General features: G+C 53.5%; 1 protein-coding gene across 11 annotated transcripts in view; it reads right to left on the bottom strand.

The window, feature by feature from the left end:
• Positions 1-9,382, bottom strand: part of FAM49B (family with sequence similarity 49 member B) — a 167,259-nt gene extending 157,877 nt beyond the window's left edge. For 3 of the 11 annotated variants that reach the window (XM_021088607.1, XM_021088621.1, XM_021088613.1), the window contains exon 1: positions 9,039-9,249. The gene's annotated coding sequence lies outside the window, so the exon portion shown is untranslated. 11 annotated transcript variants of the gene reach the window in all.

Raw genomic sequence — 16,053 nt, 5'->3', positions numbered from 1 at the left:
AACACCTAGCACACTTCCTTCCTAGCACACTTCCTTCCTCCAGATTTTCCTCTGGGGCGGTGTGCAGGCAGAGTAATGCAGACAATGCTTGTGCCACACATCCTAACACCAAATGCACCCAGGGGTGTATTAATAGCACAAGCCAGTTTCACAATGAATTTACCAAGAACCTTACCACCCTAATGGGCCCAAGTCATCTATCTGCAAGAGTAATTTATAAATTCGGAACTCCCTTGGCTGATGCGTTCACAGGGTACCTCTCGGTGGTGATGATGGCCGAGGTGCCCATCAGAGCGAGATGCCCACTTAGAGAACCACCACTGTCTTCTAGCAGCATCCAGCAGGAGCAGTGCCTGCTCGCTGGTACACAACTCCCTTTGGAGGTTTTTCTTCTGTTTTTGTCTTTTGTCTTTTGAGGGCTGTACCTGCAGCACATGGAGCTTCCCAGGCTAGGGGTCTAATCAGAGCTGTAGCCGCTGGCCTACACCACAGCCACAGCAATGCGGGATCCAAGCCGCGTCTGCAACCTACACCACAGCTCACAGCAATGCCAGATCCTTAACCCACTGAGCAAGGCCACGGATCGAACCCACGACCTCATGGTTCCTCGTCAGAATTATTTCCGCTGTGCCATGATGGGAACTCCTTTTTCGTTTTTGGCTTTGGAGATTTTTCGAGTTATATTCGAGATGCACTTGGAAGAGGTAGTAGAGAGAGGTGGGCGTTGAAGCTGGCGCAGTACCGTCAAGTCCTGCTTTTTTTTTTTTTTTTTTTTTTGCTTTTTAGGGCTGCACCCTCGGCATATGGAAGTTCCTGGGCTAGGGGTCGAATTGGAGTTGCAGCTGCCAGCCTACAGCAAAACGGTATCCAAGCCATGTCTATGGCCGATACCACTGCTTAAGGCAGCATCAGATCCTTAGCCCACTGAGCCAGGTCAGGGATCGAACCTGCATCCTCACGGATGCTAGTCAGGTTTGTAACCCACTGAGCCACGACACGAATTCCCCCAAGCCTGATTTTTACTAGCCTCTAACTGTTCTCCGTTTCCTCATCTGTAAGTTGAGGATAACACGACCTGCCTCACAGGGTTACCGAGAACGTAACTGCAAAGGACACATGCATCGTCCGTGCTCAGTAAGGGAAGTTATTACAAAGGAGACCCCCAAAACCCCCATCACAAAAACCTACAATATGACATTTACGAGCGCCTTGTGATTAGGGAGGCCTCTGTCTGGGCCACAACCGCTGCCCAAGCCCTGCTCCCGCCGCCCCTTCAGTCACCTGCCACTCTGTCCTCTGGTGCCTGGTGACTCTCCCTACTGTCCCACAACCTTCAAACAGCACTGGAGCACTTCTCCAATTTCTACGTGACAAGAACAGGCCTAGCGGGGCTGGGCTTGGGTGAGCCTGAGGGAACAACCCCAATCCTTCCTTCTCAAGTGGCTAGCCCTTAGGGACTCGTGGGGGTGGCAGGGGGACACTTAGCATTTATTCCTCTTGTGGATCCATCACCAGGCCAGCGCACAGTGGGTTCTCACGGGGTACCTGTCGTTGCAGAGAGGGTGGATCTGTTTCCTCCAAAGGAGCTGAGCCCTCGACAGCTATGAAGCCCTGTTCAGAAAGGTCTGTGAAATATCCCTCAGCCTCTGTTCACTGCCAGTTTGATCTGTGTGTGCCCAGGGGCTGGTCTCTGGCACCTCCGGAGCTCAGGGCAGGACACAGAACTCGAGTTCAAGGCAGCAGGGCAGACATCTTAGGATGTTATTGCCTGAGTTTCACTTCCTCACTGTCTTCTGGATTTTACTTCAACTCTGGGTTTGAGCAAAGCTGGGGCCAGGCGGGTACACAGCCCCCACCCCCCACCCCCCTGGTCTACACGCTCCTCCTCTGTGCATCCCAGACCCTGAGGCTGAGTGGACGGGGGAACACGGATTCTTGGGCATCGGTGAGATGTCCGGCCCTACACCAGGCAGATTCATCCGGTTTCTGACTTCGGAGCCACAACAAAGTTGCAACACAGGCACTGCGAAGGCGGCGGGAGGTGGGCAACCTGCAGAAGGCTCCCCAGCGAGGGGATCCCATGTGACCCAGGAGGTACCAGGCCCGAAGGTACATCATTCTCTTCATCGTTCCAAGCAGAACCCAGAGGGGCCAACCCCAGCGTTCAGTTTTACACAAAGGCTCGGCAGCAGTTTCAAGTTATCTTACAGAAATGCCTACCCTCCCTCCCTTCCGATCCGTAACCCCACGTCGCACTCTGAAATCAGCACGAGACACATCAGTTCCCGCCCGGAGGTGCCTTTGTCCTTGGGAAGAGGGGCGTGGGTATTTTTGGAGTGTTTCTGCAAGGGGCTAGCCTAGCATCTGGGACACACATTATCTCACTTAGTTCTCCAATCGGGAGAGGCAGGCATTATCAGCCCTGCTTCACTCGGGATGGTTCTGGCTCAGCCAGGTGCTGTGACTTGGGCGACGTCTCACAGCTACTGAGTGGTAGGACCAGGGCACCTTCAGCGCCCCAGTCCGACAGCATTTGCTGGGTGGACACTGGGTTTAAAGTCCAAAGAGCTCCAAGGGGGCCAGACAGAGGCGTTCCCACGAGATTCCACTAAGCAAATGAGTCAAGGATGGAGTTCTCCTTCCTCAGGCTGCCCAAGCTTCTCCCCACCCTTAAGTCTCCGCAGGACTGCACTCTGTCCCCCGGCCTCCTAATCAGAGGCTGAGGATTGGGGGGGGGAGAGGAGACTACTAGCCTCCGACGGGCTATGTGACTTCAAAGTCCTCACTTTTCCTGTGTTGGGCCTTCTTTGTCCCTGCGGGTTACAGGGCTTGGTCCCCTGCCAAAGGAAGGTCATGGTAGAGGTACCTTTGGGCCCGGGAAGGGCGTCCAGCCTCCAGCATCCCCTTGGCCTCAGAGCCTTGCAGTCAGGTAGCCCCGAGGCGCTCACAGGGAGGGGCTCCGGGGGCCGTGTGAAAAGCCTGGCTCCAGGACCAGAAGACCCAGGTTCCGGCCCTGACTTTGCCTCTTGGGCAAGAACGGTTCCCTGTCTGGATGTCAGTTCCCTCGTCTGTTCGCTTAACAGCACAGGATGCCTGCAACTCTGAGCAAGAGGTTCCTGCTCTGTCCTTCCAGACCCCAGCACGTGGGCAGGCCCAGCCTGCTCACCCTGCCTGCCTACCTTGCCTACCTTCCCTCCCTCGCCCACCCCCACCTAATTGCTCAGAGCACCCACAGGCCCTGTGGGGCGCCTCCCAGGCGGTAAAGCCGGGCTTTTTTCTCCACCAATCCTTCATGCTCCCACCACCTTCTTATCATGTCATTTGGGGCCTGTCTGCCTCTCCCTCTCCCCCCTGCTGACTAAGCCATCAGCTGCCGGGAGCCTCCAGGTCATATTCTAATTTGCATCCTCAGTGTCAGTTGGGGTCCCAAATGAATGAGGGGAGTGGGGACCTCCAGGCACCCCCTACTCAAAATGTGGTCCACAAGCCAGAGCATCGAGTGGGACACTGTTAGAAAGGCAGGCTCTCAGTCCACCCCAGGCCTCCGACTCAGAAGCTGCAAGGGAATCCATGAGGGATTTGGGGCACACTTCCAACTGGGAGGTGTTCCAAGATGCCCCCCAGCTCTGATGTGCCCCCTACCACACATTCTTCACTTTGACACCTAGATGCCTCCCAACCTGCAGGCCTTAGCAGGGCTCAGGAAAATGTAGCCTGTCATGAACCAAAAGACCTCCACCTTAGGAACCTTCCAGAAGCCTGCCACTGACTCTCACAAGCAAGCTGTGAGATGAAATGTTCAGCCCCCAGGGTGATTCCTGGCATGTGCCACTGGCCCCGAGTCTCAGGGAAGCTCAGGCAGCTTCAGAACTGTGAGGCAATCCCCTCAGTTCTGGGGAGTTGGCTGCCCTTGGGCTCCCCACCCATCAGCCCCCATAAACGGATGGCTGCACAGCTGCCAACACCCAACAGCAAAGACAAACAGACCAGAGGCCCACCTGCCCCTTCCAGGCCCTGTGTCCCTGCTCAGAAAAATGCTCTTCCCTGATTTCCTACTCTTGACATTTATTCAAGCTTGGAAAGAAAAGGAACCCTTCCAAAACACGCTTTCAGTTTTTTTAATAAACCCTGCAATTCCTCTAATGGTTTTAGATTATCTTAAATATTTATAAAAATCATTCTCAGCATCGCTTCTTTAAACAAATCTCCTCGTTGCCTTCGATTATTTATGTATTTATGAACATGATGTCTCCTTCCCCTGGAGCAGATGGCAGCTAGTGAGTCTTTGGAAAGGAGGAAGAAAAAAAAAAATCAATGGGACAAAACGTAAACTCAATGACTCCCCAGTTTACTCTCCTTGACAAGCTCTGGTACCGGGATCTCTCTATTCAGTGGAAGCACCACTCTGAGGCCGGTCCACTAGCGGTTTGGGAAAGCGTGGTGGCTTGAACTTGAATCTAGGAAGAAGCTGCCAACCAAGGGCTTGATCCCTCATAGGAAGCAGAGCTCTGTTAACGGAGGGACAGTATACTGGGATGGAGGCTGGGACAGAAAGAGCCCGGGCGGGGAGGGGGCGGGGAGGGGGGGAAACTGAGATTTGCTGAGCACCTACTATGTGCCATGCACTGTGCCGGGAGGCTCCCCATACCACCTCTGCATTGATTGTCACAGCAACCTCTGCTGGTGCCAATTTCTCACTTGAAAGGTGAGGAAGGGAGTTCCCGTCATGGCGCAGTGGAAATGAATCCGACTAGGATCCATGAGGTTGTGCGTTCGCTCCCTGGCCTTGCTCAGTGGGTTAAGGATCCAGCATTGCTGTGAGCTGCAGTGTAGGTGGCAGATGTGGCTCAGATCTGGTGTTGCTGTGGCTGGGGTGCAGGCTGGCGGCAACAGCTCTGATTCGACCCCTAGCCTGGGAACCTCCATGTGCCGCGGGTGCGGCCCTTAAAAGACAAAAAAAAAAAAAAAAAAAAAAAAAAAAGTGAAGAAGGCCCAGAGAGAGAGGAAGTATCTTGCCCAGGGTCCCAGAACTGGTAAGCAGCAGAACCAGGATGGAAAGCCAGACAGTCTGGCCCCCAAACCCATACCCACGCTTCCTCTGAAGCAGAAGAGACAAGAAGGGAAAATACAATTGCCCTTAACCTCATGCATCCTTGGCTACAAAGTTATTATCTTCCTTTCAACCTGGTGAGGCCAACCATCCCCCGTTTAAGAACCCCGTTTAAGAACATCGAAGATCAGACTCCCAAAGTTTCACCCAGGCAACAGGAACTCTGTCCATTTGAGAACCTGGGGGGGAGTCAAGTCTCGGGTGAAATCTGGAAGGAGTGGATAGGAAGGTTGTGAGACGATGCAAAGGGAGTGTCACTGGCATACAAAGGGCTGACTTTATGAGAGAGAGTCCTGAGAAGAGCTTACACCCTCAGGGACAGGTGAAAAACAGCATCAGGACGACTGTTCCTTCATCAGCGATTCCCCCCCTTTTTTTGGCCACCCCAATGGCATACAGACTTCCCAGGCCAGGGATCAGATCCAAGCCACAAAGCCATACCAAATCCTTTAGCCCACTGTGCCAGGCTGGGGATCGAACCCGTGTCCTGGGGTGACGCTGCCATTCCTGTTGTGCCACAGCAGGAACTCCCCTCAGACCTTTATCAAGTGTCCCAGAGAAGAAGAATAAAATCAGCCCCCATCCCCGACCCTCTGCGCTCCAGTTACTTCTCTCTCCAGAAGCTCCAATTCAAACTGAAAAGGAGAGACGGGCCGGGCACTCTCGCTTGCTCTAGGTGAGGACACAGGCGGTCGTTACTGACGCTGGGGGCCTGGGCTAGCAGCGTGACTCACATCAGGGCAGTGAGCAAAACAACCCCTGAGACACCGGCGGGTTTTCCAAATGAGAACCGTGAGGCTCTGAAAGGTGAAGAAACCCGCTAACAGGCACTGGGGCGCTAAGAGCAGAAAGTGAGGTGAGGATATGGGTCCTGCCCTCATGCTCGGAAGCCCAGGGAACTGGATGGGATGCGGCAGGCATTATTTTGCCTGGTCACAGATTGGAAAAGAAAGTTCCGAGAAGGTCATGACCTCTCTGAGGCTTCATGCCAGCATGTAGCTAAAGTGTACTGATTTTTTTTTTCTTTTCCTTTTTTTTTTTTTTTTTTTTCCTTTAAGGGCTGTACCCGTGGCCTATGAAAGTTCCCAGGCTAGGGGTCAAATCAGAGCTACAGCTGCCAGCCCAGGTCACAGCCACAGCAACACTGGATCTGAGCCATATCTGTGACCTACACCACAGCTCATGGCAACGCCAGATCCTTAACCCACTGAGCGAGGCCAGGGATCAAACCCGCATCCACATGGATACTTGTCAGGCTAAAGTGTACAGATTTTAAATGATTCACTGATACAAGACTGACTCCACAATGCCCGCTGGAAGACGGTTTTGCTGGAGCCTGCCATGTCCCAGACCACAGAAGCCACAGGACCTCCTTCAATCAAGGAGGTGCTGAGTGTGAGGCCACAACCTCCTGGCACCGGTGTCCCTCAGGAGTGCCTCCTGTCATGGGCTCTGGGTCCTGAGCTGTCAGAGGCTGGGGTTCCACGAGGAGGAATCAGGATGCACTTGGGAGGAACCACCAGAGAACAGTTTCAAGGTCACCTACAGGCCAGTGCACTGACCTTGAGGTGGAGACAGACTGTATCTCCATAAAGAGCAAAGGGAAAACCATCACTCTTTTGTTCTTTCTGTCAAAAAAAAAAAAAAAAAAAAAATCCACGCACTGTGTATCCGGCATATGCCAGCCAGCCTGCCAGGTGCCAGAGGAAACAAAAGCCATTCAGAAGGGAGCACAGTCCACAGGGAAGAGCGGGAGAGTCTTGTAGACGGACGACTTGAGTGAAGACCTTGAAGCTGCTGAATTGGCTGAGGTTCTTGGGCCAAGTCCTGCACTTTCTCAAAGTCATAAGATGAGAATAAAAATCTCTCCTTTGGAGGTACTATGGTCACTCTACATCTTAAATATGAACCAACGCCTGTTTAACTACAGCTGCCTCCCCCCCAACAGGTGCCTGCTGTTGCCTCTGAAAATAAGAGTAGCACTCAGGCTGCCCTCCAGATGTGAGGGGAGAAAAAAAAGAAAGCACAGCGAAGGATCCTAAGAGAGGTGCACACAGGCCTTTGGGAGCTGAGAAAGGAGAAGGCGGCTGGCTGTCAGAGAAAGCAAAATTACCCGAAAATCTCCCAAAGTGATGTGCAGAAACGCATAGTGGGCCTTGATCTGAAGGCCATTTCCAAGCACCCATGTGCATGAAGCCATACCAGCCTCCTCCATCACTCACACACTCTGCCCTGCCCCAAACCTAAAGTTTAGCCAGGATGCAGACATGCAAATTACAACATGCCTCCCTGGGAAGAAAGCTCAGGCCAGCTGACCACCTCTGTAGGTGGAGCAAGGAGAAAACCTACCACTCCCCCAGCTTCCTCAACGTTTACAGGAACCCCCCCGCCCAGCTGGCAGCCCTGGCAGCCTGCCCCAGCCAGGCATCTGGTGGTGGCAATCAAAACCACGCCTCCTTTTCATTTTCACCAAACGCAATCTTCCAAGAATTAGGAGAGGCTGGAAGTCAGAGTTTAAGCTCCTTTTCACAAGGAGTCAATGATTTTCACGAGCTAATCCTCTTCAGAAAGGAGGAAGATTACATATTTTATATATATATATATGTGTGTGTGTATATATATATATATATATATATATATATCCCAGGTGGCAAGATGTGGCTGTCTGGGGATTGCAGAATGGATGTTACAGGGCAAGGAAACCAAAATATGGACACACCCACCCACTCACGTCTCAAAATTCACCATCCACCTAATCATTTCACAAATAGCTATGGAGAGCCTCCCAAGTGCCCAGGCCTCCCTGGGGGTGGGGTGGGGGGAAATGCTGAAACTAAAGGTGACTGATAATGACACTTCCCATCACTGCATCCTCTCCAGGCCAGGAAATCCACGCTCACTTTCTACAGCCCAACTCAAAGCAACCCATTTTACACTCCGCCGCGGAAGACTCAGAGAGGGCAAGCGACTTGCCCAAGGTCACACAGCTAGTAAGTGGCAGCGCCAGGACTTAAAACATAGGTGCAAATGCACGTGACACTCCTCTGCGGGGCGGGGGGGGATCTCTTTCCCGCTCAACCCCTCCCCCTCGCTGGCCCCGGTGGGGTGAGGATCAAAGATCCCACCCCCCACCCCCCTACCCCCGCCCCTGGGGCTCCGGTAAGGGAAGTCCTCGGTTCCTCTTTCCTCCCACCCCCTACACAGCTCACAGAGGTTCGAGACCCACGGTGCGTGTACGCAGCCCCAGGAAAACCCTGCAGTTTGCAAGGGCATCCTCCCGTTAACACTGAACTTCCACCAAAAAAAAAAAAAAAAAAAAAAGAAAAGAAAAAAAAGAAAAAGAAAAAGATGATGAAAAGATAAAGGGTAAAGAGGAAATGTTCTTTAAACATAGGCGGGGGGTTGCCCCAGGAGGAAGTCTTGAAGCCATTGGAGATTTTGCTCACTCCCTCCAGTTCCTCAATTTTAAGAGACTGGCCTTGCAAGCCCCCAGTGGAACTTAGCCGGGATGGCGTAGGGGGCGCCCAGGGTGAGACCCTGCGCTTCCACCTGGCGCACAGGAGGGGTCCGAGAGGGCGCAGCCACGCTGGGCAACCACCTCCCTCCTGGCGCGGGGAGCCGCTGCGCGCTCCCCGCAGCTGGGTGGACCCGGGCGGCGGCCCCGCGGCGTGCACCCCTCGCATCCTCCCGCCCCAACCCACCCGAGCCGCATCCTCCGGGCCCCCTCCCAGTCCGGGGGGCCTTCCCCCCTGCGGCGCCCCCATCTCCAACCGCAGGGCACCCCGCGCGGCCCGGATCGCACCCCCACCTCTCCCCGCACCCATCACGCGCGCGCCCCACACCCCACGCCCTCCCCGGGTGCGGATCGGCTCCCAGGGCGCGAGCGGGCGAACCGGGCGGCGGCGCCGGCGGAGCCCCAAGCACATACCTGGCGGCCGGGGCGAGCGGCGAGGGCAGAGTGGCCGCGGGCGCTGGAGCGCAGGAGCCTCGGAGCCTTGGAGCCTCGGGTGCCGCCGCCGCCGCCGCCGTTTCCGGGTTGGCGGGTCTCACGTCACCGCCACAGGTTTGCGAGCGGCCCCCGCCGCGGCGGCAGCAGCAGCAGCAGCAGCGGCCCCGGCGAGTGCCAGGCGAGAAATAACTATAAAAGGAAGAGACGCAACGAGGAGGAAGAGGAAACGCCGTTTACCTTCGAGAAGCCGAGCCGCCGGCGCTCGCACAAAAGGAGGACGCCCGCCGACGCCGCCTCCCCCCGCGCCCCGGCCCCGCCGCCGCATCGCGGGGCCCGGCGTCAGCGCGCGCAGCGCCCCGGGACCGCCCCGCGCCCGCCCCCACCCCGAAAGCCCGCGGCCGGGGCGGGGGGCGCGGGGGGCCCGGCGCCGACCCCCGGCGCCCTCCGGGGCCAGGGCGCTGCGGCCCAGGGCCGGGGTGACCTTGGGCCAGTCGCGGCAGGCAGGCGGGCGGGCTGCCGCGAGGGGTGCGCTGGGGGGCTGAGCGCCCTCCCCGCGTAGACGAGGAAACTCCAGCGCTGAGAAGCGCGGGGATGGCCCAAGGTCACAGCCCGTTTTGGCAGGGCTCCCGCTCCAGCTCGAGTGCCCCGGACCTTCAGGCCAGCCAGGTTCCTGGACCTGGGTCCCCTTGCCCCTCACCTGTACGTGGGGAAGGAGGTCGGATGCAGATCCCCGCCCGGCCCACCTGGCCGCGGGGGGGCGGTGAGAGCGTGGGCATTCAAAACATGCATTCAGCCCTAAACAGACACTCTTTGAGGGCCTACTAAGTGCCAGGGCAGGTTCAGGCCCTGGGGACACAGCTGGGAATCCAAACAAAATCCCTGCGGAGAGTGGTGGGGTGGGGTGATGACAAGCGATAAACAAATATCGGATGTGCCTTGCGGGGCCAAGTGCTCGGAGGAAAAATAAAGCAGGCCGTGGAGAGAATGGGGGTGTCTGCGCTGTAAGAGGCTCGCCAAGGACTTCTAGAACGGAAATTCCCCCGCAAAATGCTCCTCACTGAGATTATAGTTTCAGGTATTATGAGACCCCCGCATTTCCCCTTGTCTACAAGGGCAAAGAAAGCGTTTTTCTCCACGTGAGAAGACATCATGCCTGGGAAACCGATTCTCCTCTTCTCTGCCTTGTTCCTCGACCCCCTCCTATCACTGTCTTGAAATTCAGCCAAGTTTTTCCTAAGAATATAGACAATGTTCTTGAAAGTGTCTTTCCCTTGACTTCTAGAAGGACATCAAGAGTTGTCTCAAAAGCGTCTATTGTCTTTTTACCCTGCACCTCCACCTATCCTGGATGTGGTGGGGAACTGGGGGACTGAGCAGTGACCCAATAATATCGAGGGCCGACTTACCTCATTATGACTCGTTTCTTAATGCGCCCCCTCTAAAGCCCTCTGCTAGGAGCTGAGATGAGAGGATTTCACCAGGACCTCCAAGGGGCTCCCGGTCCTGGGGGGAGATGGGGTGCCATGTGATTCCGTAGCTGCAGGAAAGCAGCACAGATGACAGCGTGCAGAGGAGACAGGAGAAAGGGGGGGTTACTCAACCTGGAAGGGAGGGAACCAAGAGAGGACAGCAGATCAGAAAACCCTTCTAGAAGTTTGGAGGGGCATTAGAATCACCTGGAAGCTCATTCCTACAGAGGGGAACAGATGCCTTTCCTCCCTACCCCACCCTCCAGCGGGTGGAGGGTGAACTGGGGAGGGGTGGGACAGCTGGGTCTTGAACTATGAACGTGAGGAGATGCAGGGAAAGGGTTTGGAGTCAGACACAGCTGAGCTGAGTTTAGTTGCTTTCTTGGCTGCCTACAAAGTGGGCATGAATAATTCGGAACATTTTTGAAATGCTGACCAGGTGCCAAACGCTGGGCCCGTCTAATTTAATTCTCACCACAGCCCCATGAGGCAGGTTCATCACGCTCAGTGTTTTGCAAGATACTGGAGCTGGGAGAGAGATGGAATTTGCCCAAGGTCAGACTAATTAGATAGCGGTAGAGCTGGGCATGAACCCAGATTGTCTGGCTCAAAGCCCAGCACTTAACCTCACTGTGCCTCAGTTTGCTTATCTGTGAAATGGGATTGACCTTAACCACATCATTAGGTGGGGAGAGGGGAGAACAGGCGAATGAAATAGCACATGTGTGGAACCCAGGACATTAGTAGGAGCCAGGAGAGAGCTATCGCCGTTGTAGTTATCATCACGATAATTGTTAAAGGCATGGGGGTAGGAACTTTCTGGCATGCTTGGCAACAGTTTGGTGTGATTATAACAGAGGGTTCGGGCTAGGAAGCAGGAAGTGTAAGGTGAGGGTGTGGGCAGGGACTGGACCACACTCCCCTTGCACTCCACTGTATTCAAAGATGCCTGAGATGAGAGGTCTCCACACTGGCTCTAGGGAGGCTGAGAGGATGGTTCTGCCCTCTGACCCTGGCTCATTCAGTCAGGTCCTCATGGATCCGACAAATTCAAGGAGAGGGAAAGCTAGGGATAATGCCTGGAAAAGCTCTGTTTCCCTGGGGTATCAATCCTGACAACAGCAGGTAGAAGCCCCAGACTCAGTCTGTTTGGCTGTTGTCATCAAATGCACAGAGAGGGTGGCTTAAACAATAAACACTGGCTTCTTAGGGTTTCGGAAGCTGGGAAGTTCAAGATCAAGGTGCTGGCAGATTTGGTGTCTGGTGGGGGCCCACGATCTGGTTCACAGGCAGCCTACATCACTGTGTCCTCACAGGACAGAAGAGGGGTGGGAGCTCTATGGGGTGCTTTTAAACAGACATTAATCCCATTTATGAAGGCTCTACTCTCAGGGACCTAATTACCTCCCAAAGGCTCCATCCACCTCCCAATACTATCATATGAGGGACTGGGTTTCAACATAGGAATTTGGGGCAGACACATTCAATCCGTAACACCCAGCATCCTAAGAAGAGCAAGGATTTTGGAGTCAGGAAGTCCTGCCTGCCATTTCTAGCTGTGCAACCCTGGGCAAGTCATTTAACTTCTGACTGCTTTCATTTCCTTGTCTGTAAAATGGGACTCATAATGTTACTTTCTGATGTTGAGAAGGCTACATGAGATAATGAATTTTCACTGCTCTATAAGCTGGACGACATCACGTACTTTTTAGTTTCAATCTTGGAATCCTATCTTTTTGTGAAGTCCATGCATCTTTTAAGCAAAGTAGCTCTTTCACCACATATGCAAAAGTCCTTTAAAAATATGTTTCCTAGAGTTCCCATTGTTGCTCAGCAGATTAAGAATCCGACTAGTGTTCATGAGGATTCGGGTTCAACCCCTGGCCTTGCTTAGTGGGTAAAACGATCCGGCATTGCCACCAGGTGCAGTGTAGGTTGCAGATGTGTCTCGGATCTTGTGTTGCTGTGGCTCTGGCGTAGTCCCAGCTGCAGGTCTGATTTGACCCCAAGCCCAGGAAGTTCCATATGCCACAGGTACGGCCATAAAGAGAAAAAAAAAATTGTAAATATGTTTCCCTGGAGTTCCTTGGTGGCTCAGCAGGTTAAGGACCTGGCACTGTCACTGCGGTGGCATGGGTTCTATTCCTGCCCCCGGGAACTTCTGAATGCCAAGGGCACAGCCAAAAAAATGTGTGTGTGTGTGTGTTTTCCTGCTGAGCATGTGCCTTTTCCCCAGAGTGAATGCTATTTCCTGTAGGAGGTAACAGAAGGTAGAAGTCCAGAGACACAGGGTGTCTGTTTTTGTCCTGCTGCTTAGGATTCTGCACTTAAGCAGATACCACATTCAACCCGGAGAAAAGCAAATTCAGTGATAGTCTACTCACCTGGTCATCGGCATCCCTCGACCTCCGGCCACCCAGAACCAACAGACTTAAGGGAGGACACTCAAAACTGGAGCCCTCCAGAGGTTCTTGTCCTGGAAGGGTTTGAGGCCACTTGGAAGGGAGCTTGCAGGTGGCTCAGGCAGCCCCTTCAGGCTGGAGAATCCTGCTCAGGGATGTGGAGAGACCTACCTTCAGGCTGGAGCGGGCATCCTAACCCGGGCATGCAGAACCAGGGCTAGTGAGTGATGGTTTCCAGGGGCCAGGAGGAGGAGCGAATGGGGCTAACTTCTTAATCGATAGGAGGCTTCTTTAGGGGTGAGGAAAATCTTCTGGAACTAACCAAGGTGGTGGTTGCGCACCACACATGCCACTGAATTGTTCACTTTAAAATGGATAACTAGGAGTTCCCGTCGTGGCGCAGTGGTTAACGAATCCGACTAGGAACCATGAGGTTGCGGGTTCGGTCCCTGCCCTTGCTCAGTGGGTTAACGATCCGGCGTTGCCGTGAGCTGTGGTGTAGGTTGCAGATGCGGCTTGGATCCCGCGTTGCTGTGGCTCTGGCGTAGGCCGGTGGCTATAGCTCCGATTCAACCCCTAGCCTGGGAACCTCCATATGCCACGGGAGCGGCCCAAGAAATAGCAACAACAACAACAACGAAAAGACAAAAGACAAAAAAAAAAAAAAAAAAAAAAAAAAAGGATAACTATATATTGTATGTCAACTATATCTCAGTTAAAAAATAAAAAATCAAAACAATTAACTACAGGTTATCAGAATTTCACCTGCCTTAAAAAAATAGGGGGGAAGAGTTCCTGTCATGGGTCAGTGGTTAATGAACCCGACTAGTTTTCATGAGGACGCAGGTTTGATCCCTGGCCTCGCTCAGTGGGGTTGCCATGAGCTGTGGTGTAGGTCACAGACAGGGCTTGGATCCCGCCTTGCTGTGGCTGTGGTGTAGGCTGGCAGCTACAGCTCCAATTAGACCCCTAGCCTGGGAACTTCCATATGCCACGGGTGCAGCCCTAAAAAGACAAAAGACCATAAAACAAAACAAAACGAAAACCCCACAAATGAACCCGAATGTCAGAATCAGGGCAAAGGGGCGCCGTAACTTCTTGTGAGCATCCAGTTTACGTAAGGGATGCTTTAACAATTGAAAGTCAAAGGAACGAGTATGGAATAATGTGGCGGAGTACTGATATTTTTGTTAAACCTTAATTTGTGTTTCTGAGAAAAGAGCATGGCATCATGACAAAGTTCAGGGTGGAGGTGGAGAGATCCGAATTTGAACCCTGATTTTAGTTCTCATCAGCCACAGGCCCTCGGGAACGTAGTCAGCCTCTCGCGTTTCCTTGTCCCATAAAATGGGGTGATACATCCACGCCGCGGGGCTGTTGTGGAGACTGAGGGCGGAGCACAGGTACAATTTCACCTGGAAGATACCCGCTAAGTGGCAGCTGTGGCTCTGCCTGTGTGAAACATGGCATCTTCCAGAGCGTGGAGAAAAGCAACCAAAGAAGATCTCGGGGGCGCTGTAGGAAGTCCCCCCCCCCCAGACTCTATAGAGTCTTGGAACTGCCCAAACTAAAGCACATCTGCAGGAGAGATTTTGCCTGTGCTGGCACACAGCGCATGGCAGGCAGCATCAATGCCCCTGAAGCAGGCACAGCTTGCCCTGAGCCCTCTCCACCCCTCCCAGGAATCACCGGACACGCCTGACTTGTCACTGGCCTGTTGGAAAGTGACAATTACCACTAAGCGCAAGAGAGCCCAGTGAAAATCCTGCAGACTCCCTGGGATCATGCGGTGGCGGCGGGTGGAGGGGGAGCCGGCCCTTGTCATTCTCCTAAAAGCCCAAATCCTGGACAGAAGTTGGGCAGCGGGGGGAGTTGTTTCAGGGCCAGGGCTGTTAAACAGTTACTGACGGGGGAATTGCTGTGTAAATGGGTCAACTTTCATTGTGCAGAAAAAGTTACGAGGAGGTGTGATCTGGTATCAGTGACATGTTCTGTGGGACGTCAAATGGGCCCCCTCTGATCACATTGAAATAAAACCACCCTCAGTTTAATATAAGTCGTTTCTTTAAGCTTTAACACATCTCTACTCTGGTCCACAAGCATAGGTGTGTTCACCGGCACACGCTCATGCACACATACAGACACACACGCCCACACACCCACGTGCATACACACACAGGGAAGAGAGGTTTATACGAGTTTTTTGGGGGGCGGCCATGCCGCAGCTTGTGCAAGTTCCCAGGCCAGGGACCAAACCCAGGCCACAGCAGTGACAATGCAGGATCCCTAACTGCTAGGCCACCAGGGAACTCTGTGAGTTATTTTTCACATATGAAAAGTAACACATGTTCTTTATAGAAAAATCAAGAGCGAAAAGTATAAGAAAGCAAAACTCACCCGTAGTGCCCTTTCCAGGGTCAAATATTCTTTCTTAACATTTTGATGTACTATCTCTCAGTCTTTTTATTTATTTATTTATTTATTGCTTTTTAGGGCCACATCCATGGCATATGGAATTTCCCAGGCTAAGAGTTGAATCAGAGCTATAGCTGCCAGCCTACACCACAGCCACAGCCACGCCAGATCCTTTAACCCACTGAGCGAGGTCAGGGATTGAACCCATGTCCAAATGGATACTAGTTGGGTCTGTTGCCACTTAGCCACAATGGCAGCTCCCTTGAATCCACTTCTTCATTCACTTCTATGTGAGGATGTTCCTTTCACCACAGACCAGGAGGCCACTGATGGCCTGAAACCCACACCAGAGAAAAGAAGGAGCGTGTGGGAAAGTACTATTTCCCTTTCTGTACCGTGTCCTCCAGGGCAGACACTGTGTCTCATCCAGGGCTGAGGTCCCAGCCCTTAGGACAGTACCCAGAACGTGATGGGTGCTGGAGAGAGATTCACTGAATAAGGAATGGGTGGCTGAGAAAGGAAGAGATACCGATACCTTACCTGCCAAGTCCAGCCACTGGCACCTGCCCGTGAGCAATAGGGCATGGTGGGGACTGTGGCGAGGAAAGCATGTCCCCCATCCTTGGACACTCACTTTCCAATCTTTATGAAGCCCTGTGCTCATCAAAGAGCGGGCGTCGGTCTGCAGTGGGCAAGCGCTCAGAGCAG

The sequence above is a fragment of the Sus scrofa genome, chromosome 4, assembly GCF_000003025.6.
Source record: "Sus scrofa isolate TJ Tabasco breed Duroc chromosome 4, Sscrofa11.1, whole genome shotgun sequence".
Taxonomy (NCBI): domain Eukaryota; kingdom Metazoa; phylum Chordata; class Mammalia; order Artiodactyla; family Suidae; genus Sus; species Sus scrofa.
Note: the sequence above shows the minus strand (reverse complement) of the source record. Positions and strands in the feature narration are given on the sequence as shown.